General features: G+C 37.4%; 1 long non-coding RNA gene across 1 annotated transcript in view; it reads right to left on the bottom strand.

Moving 5' to 3' along the window:
• LOC144246017 (uncharacterized) overlaps nucleotides 1–12,804 on the bottom strand; it is an 81,627-nt gene that overhangs the window by 63,541 nt on the left and 5,282 nt on the right. Inside the window, exon 2 of the long non-coding RNA XR_013339623.1 lies at nucleotides 9,526–9,588. This is a non-coding gene — a long non-coding RNA (uncharacterized LOC144246017). The remainder of the gene's footprint in view (nucleotides 1–9,525; nucleotides 9,589–12,804) is intronic.

The following is a 12,804-nucleotide window of genomic DNA, read 5'->3' as shown; positions in this document are numbered from 1 at the left end:
ACATTCTTTTAAATACCAAGATATCAGGACAGACAGAAATAGCTCTGTTTGAGCTCTTGCTGTGACTATAGGCTTGGAGCATTGGAAAAGAAAACAGATCCATGTACAGGTAAATAAGTAGTGGCTTAGATCTAGCCAGCCCTGGTTTTGGAAACATATAACTGCCAATTTCTGATTCCAGTGATAATTTTCCCCCTTCAGTTACACATATCTGCTATGGGATCTGTCAGCACGGAACTCCACCAAATCTCCTTCATCAGACCTCCTTTTATGTGTGTTGGAGCTGAAACACACATTTTCATAATGAATAGTGTCGAGCTGATGGACGAGACGTTAACACAATCATTTACATGGGTACTCAGGGAAGCAAATGCAGTGATTTACTCTAATGGTTCCATTATGGTGCTGAACATTGGCAAACTATGCACTGTCCATTTCAGAATCTTTGCCTCAGAAGAAAAATAACTCTGACTATTGATATTCTAGACTAAATAACTGTTCTTATAAGTTATTCTTCTAAAAAGTACTTTTTTTCATTCCCATTAAATATATTTTCTTTGGTCAACATAAAGTCTCAAATTGCAATATTGGAAAAAAGAAGCCTTGCAAGCCTCTACTTTTATATTCTCACAACTTAAAAATAGCCACAGCAATCTTTTTTGTCACTATATTTTCTGAAACTATGTTGTATAACAACACTACATTGTTTTGATACCTCAAAATTGCAAGTATGCTTTCCTGATCCAATTTCAGCTTGATAGTTCTGCAATAGATCATATCAAAAAAGCATTGTAGTCAAAGAAAAGACTTAGCATAATTCCTATATTTAGGGTTCTGTCAACAGATATTGAAAATAAAAAGAAACTATATTGAAAAAAGAAGTCATGGCAACATGGACATTTGTCTATCAAAGCTGAAAATATGTCTGGCTACCTGGATTGCCAGCAATTGCATTCATTACTATCCTTGGACTGTAGCTGTAAATGCACCAAGATACAGTAATTCTGCCCAGAGAAATAAATCAATATGAAATTAACCTACTTCTTTCTTTGAAATTACCATTAATAACATTTTCCTTTTTCAAGATTAATGCACCTTAGCAGACAAAGATACAGTGAAACCAATTGCCTTGTCCATGTTCCAGCTTTCAGTCATGTTACTGTCTTTTTCTGCATTACTTATGCATGTATACATTTCTAAGCAAATTTAGAGCTCAGATGTTCAGTCTAGAAGACAGGGCAGATACAGATGAAGCAGCAGTAGCAAAGTAGCTTTCCTAATATTTATTTCTAAAGATAAAGGGAAACTTCTGTGATTAAGAGAATGTCTCTGTCTCCCCAAGGAAGACTAAAGATAATGGGATTTAATTTTCTTTTCCTGAGAAAGAATAGAAAAATACCAAATCATATGAAAAACACCAGCCCAGAACTTCATGTATTCAGTGGTTCTTTAATGAAGAGTGGGTGGGTTTTCTGATAGTTCTGGTTCCTGTTGTCCCACTACTGCAGTGTGCACTCCTAGGACACAAACTCGTAGCAGAAGGGTAAGGGCCCTGCCTCTAAGAAAGTCTCTTTTGTCAAGTAAAGCTCCATATATGACAGCACCTTCATTCTGAAGAGCAGTCACAAAAACAGACATTTTCTGGCCCAGTTTCCTACCTTAATGCCACTGAAATTTTCAGTACTTTTTAATATTTTTCAAATCTGCCTGCTCATCTACTTGAATTGCAAAAAACTATTTACATGAGCAGACCCCTGCCTGGAGTCTAGGTCAGCAGGTCCAGCAGTGAGGGACCCACAATGTCACAGAGCTCTGTCTGACTCCAAAGCTCACAGACCTAAAGCTGGAATTCATTGAGTTTTATTAGTTTTCAGCTCTACTGAAGCATTCCAAAACTTCCAGAATGCTTTTTTTTGAAACCAGGACTTGAGGACAAAGTACCTGGAACAAGCTCCCGTGATGGGATTCAGCAGAGCAAGAACAGAGTGATATTTCAGTTATCTAAAGGAAGGTGTCTAGAAGGACACTTGGGGCCTCACCTCCCCTTGTGCTTTATGGACCACTGCCCAATAGGTTTCAGCCCACTAGAAACTGAGAGAAAAGGTCAGTTGTATACATTCAGACCTGCAGGACTGTTGGAGATGTTCTGTGCTGTCCAAGACATCCTTATTCAGCTGACAGATACAACAGAGGACCTGCAGAAGATCCTGTGCAGAATCAGCCTGCTGCAAGATGGAAAGTCACATCTGTGACTGCAACAGGCACTGCCATGTGAGCGATTGAATTCACACCTATTTTAGAGGGATGTGAACTTACCTCCATGCTCCAGTAGCTGCACTGATTAGACTTCTGCTGGCTATAATTGGTGCCTTGGACCCTTGCATGTGATGGACACCTGTGTTTTAATGTTAACCCGTGTCTGCACAAAGACTTCTAAATTTATGTGTCTAAATCAGTGAGTTCACCCAATTGCTTTATCTAAACTAGCTACTTGAAGCTCTCTTACAGATAAGTCAGGAGACAGAAGCACTTTTAAAGTGAAATTTATACTATATTAGTGTGATAACTCAGCACTTAGATGGGCCTATTTATTTCCACTGACTTCTAGGGACCTTTGGGTAAATCTAGTGGTAGGCAGTTACATGGGGGACATAAAGGGAGAGATTCCATTCTCAAAACACATATTTGTCATTTTGTGCCCTGTGGCTTTCCCCCTTTATCTCTAGGTGTTTCAGTGGAAAAGCAAGAATCTTCCATGTCAAATCCTGAAGCCACTTGTGAAGGACAAAACAGTTTGAAATTTTTAACCCAATATGCCTTTTTTCTTCTTTCTTTTTTCCCCCCTGAATAAGAGAGTAACTTCCTGTCACCTTATTTAGACAGTTTTCTCAACACATGAATAAATGCCTTTTTGTTACACTGGCTGAAAACCAGCTCTTTTTCCAATGAGATGTAAAAGCCTCCATCACTCTCTTTTGTAGCTATTCAGCTTTTCCCAGTGAGGAACATATTTTTCACTGAACTTAAATTCAGCAAATTGGTCTCTACATTAAAAATTTATATGATATGAATATTTAAGCACTCTAGGTTTTCAGTAGAAATTACGTATGTTTCTGGTTCTTCACTGAGACCAGACACAACAAAACACTCCAGAAGGATAGCGTGATTTCTTACCTCTTCAGACACCAAAGCATACTCTGGCAACAGTAGTTTTGACATACTTGACTTTCATACACAGTAGAAAGGGTTACTTTTTGGCTTGCCCTGAAGGACTGCACAGAGCCAAGCTCTGTGTCTTCCTTGCCTTAGAGTTTTCTTATGCAGTCATGATCCCAGATTTATGTCCAGATTCAAAACCAAGTTTAGACTGTGGGCTTGCAAGATCTCTGCACTTGAAAAATAAAGTACAGATCTAGACTTAGTCTCCTGTTTCATTATGTCCTTACTAAAACTAAAATAAGAATGCTTCTTTGTATGCCTGCATTCATTTAGATTTATCACTGACTTACCCTCTTACTTGCATTTCTGGAGTCCTGTTATCCAACCCCTGAGGTCGTGGTTGCCTTTGAACCATATCACTGGTTATGAATTTGTTAACCTTAAGAGGTATCAGGGAGATACTACATAGAAAATGCAGAGAGACTGAGTGGGAGAACAGTGCCTAAAGCATGTAGGGACAGCTGTGCTGATCAGCAAATCACCAGAACTCACCTGGGATGTTCAATGACTCATAAATTTAATTTCCTTCCCTATTCAGACTGTCAGCACCACGACCATTTCAACATACTCCCTGCACACATAGATTTTCCTCCCTTGAGACCTTTCAGTGAATCAGATTATTTCAATGCTCATGCTGCTGTCTCTGCAAGCACTGGTCTTCTGTTTGCCTTCAGAATCTCATTGGGCTCATCCTTTATGTATCTTGTCATTTCTCCCTGTCAATGTGAGCACCACTGCAGCTGCAGAAGGACAGCAGAAAGCTCCAAGGCTGACTAAGTAAGAATGAGCACAAAAGGACACTTAACTTGACATTGTAGGTGACATTTCTAATTTCCAAAAGCATTTCAGACCTTGGAAAATGCAGAATGACAAAGTTTCTCTGAAAGACTGGCAGACCCATCTGCGTTGCTATAAATGCTAGCAAATTACATCTGTGATGAAGGTCAGACAAAGGCTAGGTACTATTTGTCAAAGAGGAAAGAACAAAACTTAAATGAAAGTTTTTTCTTCTACCAAGGACAAATCTTAGGGGGTCATTATCTCACTGGACCCTCCATGCCAATTGTCTCCCTGATTCCAGAAATCTTGCATTTAACTGAGTACGAGTCTTATCTACTGAGGTTAGGACTGTCTCCTGGAAAAGATAAGCTAGGGGTCTGTATCAGCTCATGTTGAGGTGAGCCTCAAATGTATTTTCTTTTGTTCAAATAAAGTTATTCTCATATGTATAGAAAACGTGGACACTGTGCTGTTTAGGTTTGGTATGATCTTTCTTGGAAAATTCAGTGGAGCCTTCCCATCCCCAGTTCCTGATACCAATGGTTTTTAAATAAGAAAAATATCTAGGTCTTATTTGGTTTATTTCTAAGAATACACTGGTGACTATGCTTAGACTCCTGGGAGAAATTAATGTTCTAAAATGGAGGTGTTGCTAGGTTTTCAGCTTTTGAGGATAGGCAGACCTAGATTTCAGCTTATCTGGACATCTAAATCCATTCTGGTTGCCACAATAGATAGTTTCCCAGAAAGTAGTGGAAAGATTTAGAGAACGTGAAATATGTGGAGGGAAGTTATATAGAGAATATTGTACCTTCTAAAGTTGTATGAAATCTAATTAAAAATCAAAAGCTATATTCTCCCATTTTTAAATTATATTGCTTTCCGCCAATACCTTCTCTATCTTGCCCAAATTCACATCTTTTTATTTTTAAGCATTTTAGGGGAAATACAATACAAATGTCTATATGAACATGAATTTTCACATCCTTTCAACATGAAAGACTTATCTATAAAATGTGATCACTTTCACTCAGCAAGGCAGATTCAATGTTTCTTCCACCTTCTTGGGATATGGCATCTAATTTTACTTGAAAGTATGCATACTTACTCCACTCAGATAAGCTTATATTGATGTCTGTAATAAAATACTGAAGAACTTGAATTGCTATCAGCTTTGCATTTCATTAGGAATGCTTTGTATGCCTCAGATAAGTATTTGCCAGTTTGGATTTTACCCAGACTTTTAGAGTCAATGCCTCTGATATCTCAAAAATATAAATGACTGTTGCTCTTTATCAATAACAGGTCTCCAGGCACAACATTTACATTTTATATAAGAGCTTTATGCTTCCAACAATATCATGCACTACAGAACAGTGTTGTGTCACTGATTTAGTGCCTGCTTTCCTCTGACTGTAGCACTGGTGAGCTGCTCTGCAGATCTGCTGTCTGCAGGTGTGATTCAGAGCTCCTTGTAAATACTAAGATTCTCATTGACTTCACCATTTATAATAACATTTATGATTTTTATAACTCATAAAGGCACCAGCCAAGACTGTCACCAGTTGTGCATCTCATCAGGAATTCTTCATGCACTCCTAGTGCCTGCTCTCAGGTGCTCTGGAGCTTGACAATACTACTAGCAAGAGGCATCTTTTCACTGAACAATTTATGTGTCAGTTGGATGAGACAAACAATCAGAGGCCTGAATTCTTCCCAGAATTGCCAGTTCTGGATACAAAACAAGAACAGTCTGCATTTGAAGCCAGTTCCTCAGTGCCTGACATACATGGCAGTCCCATGACTCTCACTCTCCTATTGTTCTTCACAGTAATGGCAATCTCCTCCCTCCTCTATGTACCCTGAGTCAGGTACTGCATAAATATGTGCAATATTGAAAGATCTGGAACTTTTATTTGTGGGGCCAGGCTTTAATGTGGCAAAGGATGAACTCTGTTTCACTTAATAGACATGATAATATTGTAAAATATATGTCTCTTTCACACCAGTAACATCAATTTTCTCTGTCAAGTGCATCGGTAATAGTACCAGAAAGGTGGATGCACTTGTTTCTAAATGCAAAATTAAAAGCATTATAGCAGTGATTCTGTAAATGGGCATGTCTAAAAGTCATGCCTATGTACAGATGTGTACAGATGCTTGCAGATTATTTCACACACCTCAGCTCTGGACACATACAGGAATTACAGATGGAACAGCTTAATATGAATTAACTCAAACTCATTAATTTGCAAAAAAATGGGGGGAAATCATGATATCAAGTAATTTTATAACTTGTCCAACTTCAAATATGAATCTTAGGTCATGATAGAGAATTTCTTTGTGTCATCAATTTTTAAAGTGCTACTTTAACTTAAAATGTTTTCAGAATCTGTTTAGAATGAGAATTTGAAAAAAAAAATCAGACATAAAAATTGTCTTAATAATGACAGTTTTCCAACCAATGCTATCTTATAATTTAACAGCTCTGCATGAAAAACAAAGAATCTTTTACATCCATAGCATTCAAATGAATGTTATTGCACTCAGCAATATCAGAATTCCTTACAACAGAATAACAATTGCTGAGTGCACATGAAATTTCAGCTGATAGATACAGATTGAAAAACAGTAAAAGCTCCAGGCAAATCTAAACCCATCATTATTTATTTGAAAGATGTGTAATCAGATTTATCAGGCTGATTAGTGATAGATAATCTAAGACCTGGCAAGGCATCCCCAGATTTTTGAAGATTCACATGTGGATTTAACTCTTTGCAGCTGATAGGAGTCACACAGACTAAATTACATGCATTGCTCTGAAAATGTAAGGAAACAGACACTGAAGGGGAAGTGGCTCAGACTTCTGTACAACATGATGTGTTGTCTGCATACGATTTTATTGAATTGCAGGCTCTGCACTAATTTCTAATGGGGGGAATTTATCACTGCAGAGGAAACCTGCCAAAGCAAAGATGAGGACTGACGGACTGTTTGACAGGTAGGAAAGAAGTGACCAACCAAAGCCTGTTCCATAAAAGGAGAACAACATGGAAGAACAGCACACAGATACTTGTGGGGAAACATGGGCATCAAGATGCCACTGCACAGGAATCAGTTTAGTGCTGTGGCAAAGGTGGGAGCAAACCACCAGGAATACACAGAACAGTGTGTCCCACTCTGATCAGAGTGAAAATGCAAAGACCACAATTTATATAATCCAACAAAAATATATGAGAGCTACAGAACAGACAAGTCTGAAGCAATGGAGGGGAACTTCTCATGCACTTCCTGCCACTTGCTGGGAAAGCTGAGCAGGAAGAACAGAAAGCCTCAATGTTGAGCAAACACTACTCAGTAATAGCTAAAAAAAGAAAAAAAAAAGAAAAAAAGAAAAAAAAAAAAGGTGTTTTATCAACACTGTTTTAGTCACAAAGCCAAAGCACAGGACTCTGTGCTTCTAGGAAGGAAATTAACTCCATCCCATGCAGACATCACATTGCTACAGACAGTCCCTCCAGCTGCCTATTGCTAGACACACTGCTTCTCCTGAGCAAGAAATTGCAATTCCAAGCTGGTCTGACAGGACTTGCCTTTTTCTGCCATCACCACACTTCACCCAGTTTGCACTCACACTGCACTTTGTTTGGCTTGAGAGAAGTCAGTGGACAGGTTTTGCTACTCAAAACTCACCCCGGTGTGAGCTTTTGTGCAGTATTGGTCAAGACAGGAACCAGGAAAAAACAGGAATGAGGAGGGAAAGAAAGGAAAAAGTCCAGCTTTAACACCCATTTGAAATGAGACAAAGAAAGCAAAATGATATTCTGAGTCAGAAGTAAAAAAATTGAGTAAAATAAGCCTTCCATTTAATTTTGACACCATTGAGTTGCAGGTTAGAAGAAAGTTAAAAGGAGATGTGAAAGTCACAGACTGAGAAGCATATGTAAAATATAACATACTTATTTGAACAGAGAGCAGGACCAGAAGCTGGAAAATAAATTTGTGAGTCAGTATCAAAAATATGGCAACAGAATGGTGTGACCTGGTGAGATAACAAAAACACAGAAGTGTAAAGAGAGTTATATATTCCTTTCCCTTTTTACAAATAGGGTTTCTAACTTGATATACTGCCTGCAAGAGTGCCATCTGCTGATCCACAGGTAGGTTGCAAAAATGACCTTCCCAGGTGTGCTGCCCTTAGAGCTAACAAAGAGATATTTCAGTTGCTCAACCCTCCGTTGCTTTCATGAGACCAATGCACTATTGTAGATATTGTACTGAGAAAATAAAAATCATTAGAACTCACAGGGGAAAAGGCTGGAACAAACATACTCAGCATTTGAATAAAATACAAGCAAATCTTTAGCAAACTTTGCATAGAAGGTATACATGCAAAATCCTATTTTTATTAATCCTATTTGTATTTTGAGCATGGAAAGGTGTTTTACATAAAAAGGAGAGTTTGGGGGAGTATTTACATAGGTTTTTAACATTCTAGTTAAATCGTCTCTCTAGACTATATAAAATGTTAGGTATTAAGCAGTAAAGGCAGTTTCAGTAAGGGTCATACTTTGTCTTTAGAGGTCTTTATAAATTTACTTTATTGTTGTTCAGTTTGTCTTTGTAACTAAAATTCACTAGCCCTTCCCCCTCTTACTGCCTGAGAAAAAAATCTCACTGTCAAAGCAACTAAAGTTGCTGTTTTCATTTTATCCAAAAATTGGGATGAAAATCTGAATTTGAATTTATGTTGATGATTTCTTCATTATCATGAGGTGAGGTCCCTGTATCAATCAATCTGGTGTTTATGTGACCTAGAGGACTTGTTTTGTGTAAGGAAAGAAATGCTTCATGCAGAAAACTGAAACAGAATCAACATATTGAGAATCTCCAGAAATGGTGTTAGAGGAAAATTGTCATAGGAGCTATATAAGGGAAAACCTCGTTCAACTCCTTTGTCTTGATAGTCACTCCATGTTTTCACCAAGCTTAGATTAAGGTTGGACAAAACTGGTAATATACCACCCTAAACAAAATGCATTCCATTTTAAGCTCTCCCCTGATGCAGGAACACCAGCTCTGAGCACGGGCAAGCTGTCCAGAAAGGGAGACAGAGGTCTCATACAAACCCTTCTCACCAGAGGGTTTGGCAGCTCATTGGTAAATAAGGTGAGCATGAGGGTGCTTGTAAGGGAACTGAGATATGGCAAGATAAAGTGACTTGCCAAATATCATACAGCAAGTCCTTACCAGAGCTGGCAACAGAGTCCACTTAAGCCTCCAGGTCTGAGCATTGTCTTTAATGTCAGACCAGCTGTCCTTGCAAAGTGGCCTTTGGTACCCCAAAGCAGAACCTGACCTGGGTTAGGAACTGCAAGCACTTGAAAAATAATTTCATAAACAACACTAATTGTCCACTTAATGATTCACATTTATATTCATTTAGATGTAAGTGAAGATTAAGTCTCTCCAGGGGGCAGGGAATAGCTGAAATAAACACAAAGTATTGTCTTCAGATACACTCACCACAAGCAGTTGCTCATTATAATCAGCTCTGTTGCAGAGGCTGGGAAGTAGTAAATGATGTACCTAGATCGAAAGAAGAATAGATTCTAGCAATTGCAGTCAGAATAGATTTTCCTGAGTACCTGGTAAAATAGCTGAACTACTAATTAAAGCTAGATAGAGTAACCAAACTGCACACATGAACAGCAGTTAGCAGGGATTAATACAGTTTGGAGAAAAGCAAGTTTTGCCCTATATATACTAGAATTCTTTTACTGCATTAACAAAAAAGTCAGTGAAGAAGAGCCAGTTAAAATAGTTTACTGCAACCTCCTGGAAGCCTTTGATGGTCTCTTACAATATGCTGTTAAAAAGACAAAAATTAACTCCACTGGGGCTGGGATTTTGCTCTCAGCAGCTGGAATGTGCTGTATTTTTAGAAAATGGCAAGACTGCAGAAAACCCAGTCAATGGATCAATCTGACATATAGTAAGAAGCTATCAATGAGAGACTGAGCTTCTAAGTTGGGTTCAATGCTGTTGAGTGATCTATGTGCAAAACCACTTAAACTCCTATCAGTAACAGATGCATTTAGGTATTTAGAGAAGACTTTGGAAAAAACATGAGGGTATCTAGTAATGATATAAAAATAGACATATGCACTAGGATTTTAGGTTTTAGATTAAGTAAAGCAACCAGCAAAATTAACTGCTTGACAACAAGGATAACTTCATTTCCCCAAAATAAATTGGACCTCAGGAAAAAATCAGATTCTTTTTCTTTTTTTCTTCATTGATGACCTGTTCCATCCTGTTTGAGTGCAGTGATACGTGGTTAGGACAACAAAAAATGTTCTTTATCTTTTTCAGTTGAATTTACAGCAAAGCATGGCTGGAAGACAACCTACATTAAGTGCAAGTGAAGAGATATCAACACTTTATCCATAGAACAACATGTATGCCATCAAGGAAAATCTTTTTTTAACACCTCAGAAACACTGTTAGGGATTCTCATTTTTGCCTCTGAGATCTTGATTGTCTACTTCACAACTTAGTGCTCACACATCTGAGTTATTGGAATGGACTGGTATAAAGCTATATAATTTCAGAGAGAAAATCCATAGTCTAAGCAAGTGACCTCAGTGTTGATAGAAGTTTTCTGAGAAACTTTGCCAGGTAAAATCCTCTGTGATTCAAGTTAAGTTTTAATTCTGCAGTAAAGAACTGGATAAATCTGAAAATAAATATTAACTCTGCTTAAGAATGGTTAATCTATTTTCAAAGACCAAATTAATATGACAGAAAAGATGGCCAAAAAAAAATTAAGACAGTTTATCAGGTAGCTTTATACACAAGTTGGTGTTTGCCCTGTTTTTTTATGCCTTCTGACAGAGCTGCAAGTCAGTTAGGACTCAAATCTTATTGCTAATACATCTAAAAAGACTTAAAGGTGAGACAGGAGCCATAGCTCAGAAATGCCAGCCTAGATATTATAAATATACACTCACAGTTTACAGTTTTTATAGATATATACACTATTCTTCTATTATTGATGAATACAAATGCACATGTTGCATGTGTATGTGTAGGGCAGCTGGGCAAAGGCTTCTTGCAGTTCCAGATGCAGTTCACCATGCTGACAATGCAACCATATGGCCATGTCATTATAAAGTGCTCAAATGGATGGCCTTTTTATTCCTGAAATTATGTGCACATCTTTCTAGAAATCCAGTCCTTGATCTTCTTCTCTATCATGAGAAACCAGTTTTAAAGAAGAATGAAAACTGCTTCAAAATGAATGAAAGGGAATTTCTATGCTGATAGTGGTACTGAATGATGGCCATAGCTAGCACTGTATCTTTTTATTTTCTTACTGCTCAAATCCTCAAAACGATAAGCCAAAATCTCCCCTGAGAGCCATTCACAAGGATTTTATTCTTTTATTGTTATTGCACTGTCCCTCAATCCCAGTAGCTCAAAACTACCATCACCCAAACTTAATTAGATCTCATTGTGCATGTTCTCCATCAAGATTGAGGTTCACATATTGTTCTCACAGTAAATGTTTAAAGATGAGTTCTCAAAATGTCTATTTGTATAAACATATATTTTCATTGCATAAAAGGTTATGTACCAAGGTTTGAACTATGCTTTACCACTCCTCATAGTGTCCTTCATTCACAATAGATAAATGATTCCTTAGTAGTTGAATATTAACTTCCCACTTTGCATTCATGTTCAGTGACAGCTTTTATTTCCTGCTGTAAAATTCTTTTTTTTTTTTTTTTTTTTGTCTTGTTAAAGGGACATCAACAGTTCTACAGCCAAAGTGGAGCTGTCAATAAGCCTTTGGAGAAGAGTTAGAAATTAAGTGAAGTATCAAGTGAAGGCTCAAGAAAATTTTTTGTGGGCACTGGAAATATATTTAAAAAAGTGGGCCTGTCTGAAAAAAAGGAATTTGAAAAAAAAATTTAAAAGTCTAACGTCTGAAATGAGGCTTTTTTCTAATAGAAAGTACATATGGGTAATTTTTTTTCACCCCCAATAATTAGAGCTGGGATATGAGAACTAAAAATCACAAACCACCCTTACCTTTACTACTCCTAACTTGGGATTTCACTGTCACTTTCATATCTGCCTCCTCCTTCATGACACACACTCGATAAACCCCCGGAGATCAAGGCATTTCCTTAAAATGCAGCCATTTCATCAAAAAAGAGAATAAATCATTATTTAACTTATCCTACATTTCAACTAAATTATTTGCTTCATTTTGTGCTTTTCACAGGAAAGGATGTCACCTATGATGTCTTATTCCAAGGTATCATCAATTCCAGGTAGCTAAGAACGCAGGGTCTTAAACAAGCATTTCCTGAGATGTTAAATCACTGAGTCAGGAAGAAGCAACAGCTACTGTCAAAAGTTTATGCTCACTAAGCAAAGTCAAAACAAACAGTAACCAGATTAATGTCTGCATGTGCTTAGTATCATAGCTAACATGAAAAACTCTTAGATTTTGGGTTACATCAATTGTATTAATATATATACACAAATATGTATAGTTTTCCAAAACTACTGCCATGAAAAATATTATTGAATTTCCCTGTGGAAAACATTCCAATAAGTACAAAACAAGTATGTATGGTGTAGGAAAAGGCAAATTCAGCTGCTGTCTGAGAGGAAGAGTACTGAACTATAAATCTTCCTGAAGAGAGAAATTCAAAGAAATCCTACTCATTATGCTTTGACTGTGTATTCCAGTCTTCCTCACAGAATTAAGTAAGAAAGAGAAGGTACATT

This window comes from Lonchura striata, chromosome 3 (assembly GCF_046129695.1).
Source record: "Lonchura striata isolate bLonStr1 chromosome 3, bLonStr1.mat, whole genome shotgun sequence".
NCBI classification, from domain to species: Eukaryota; Metazoa; Chordata; class Aves; order Passeriformes; family Estrildidae; genus Lonchura; species Lonchura striata.
Note: the sequence above shows the minus strand (reverse complement) of the source record. Positions and strands in the feature narration are given on the sequence as shown.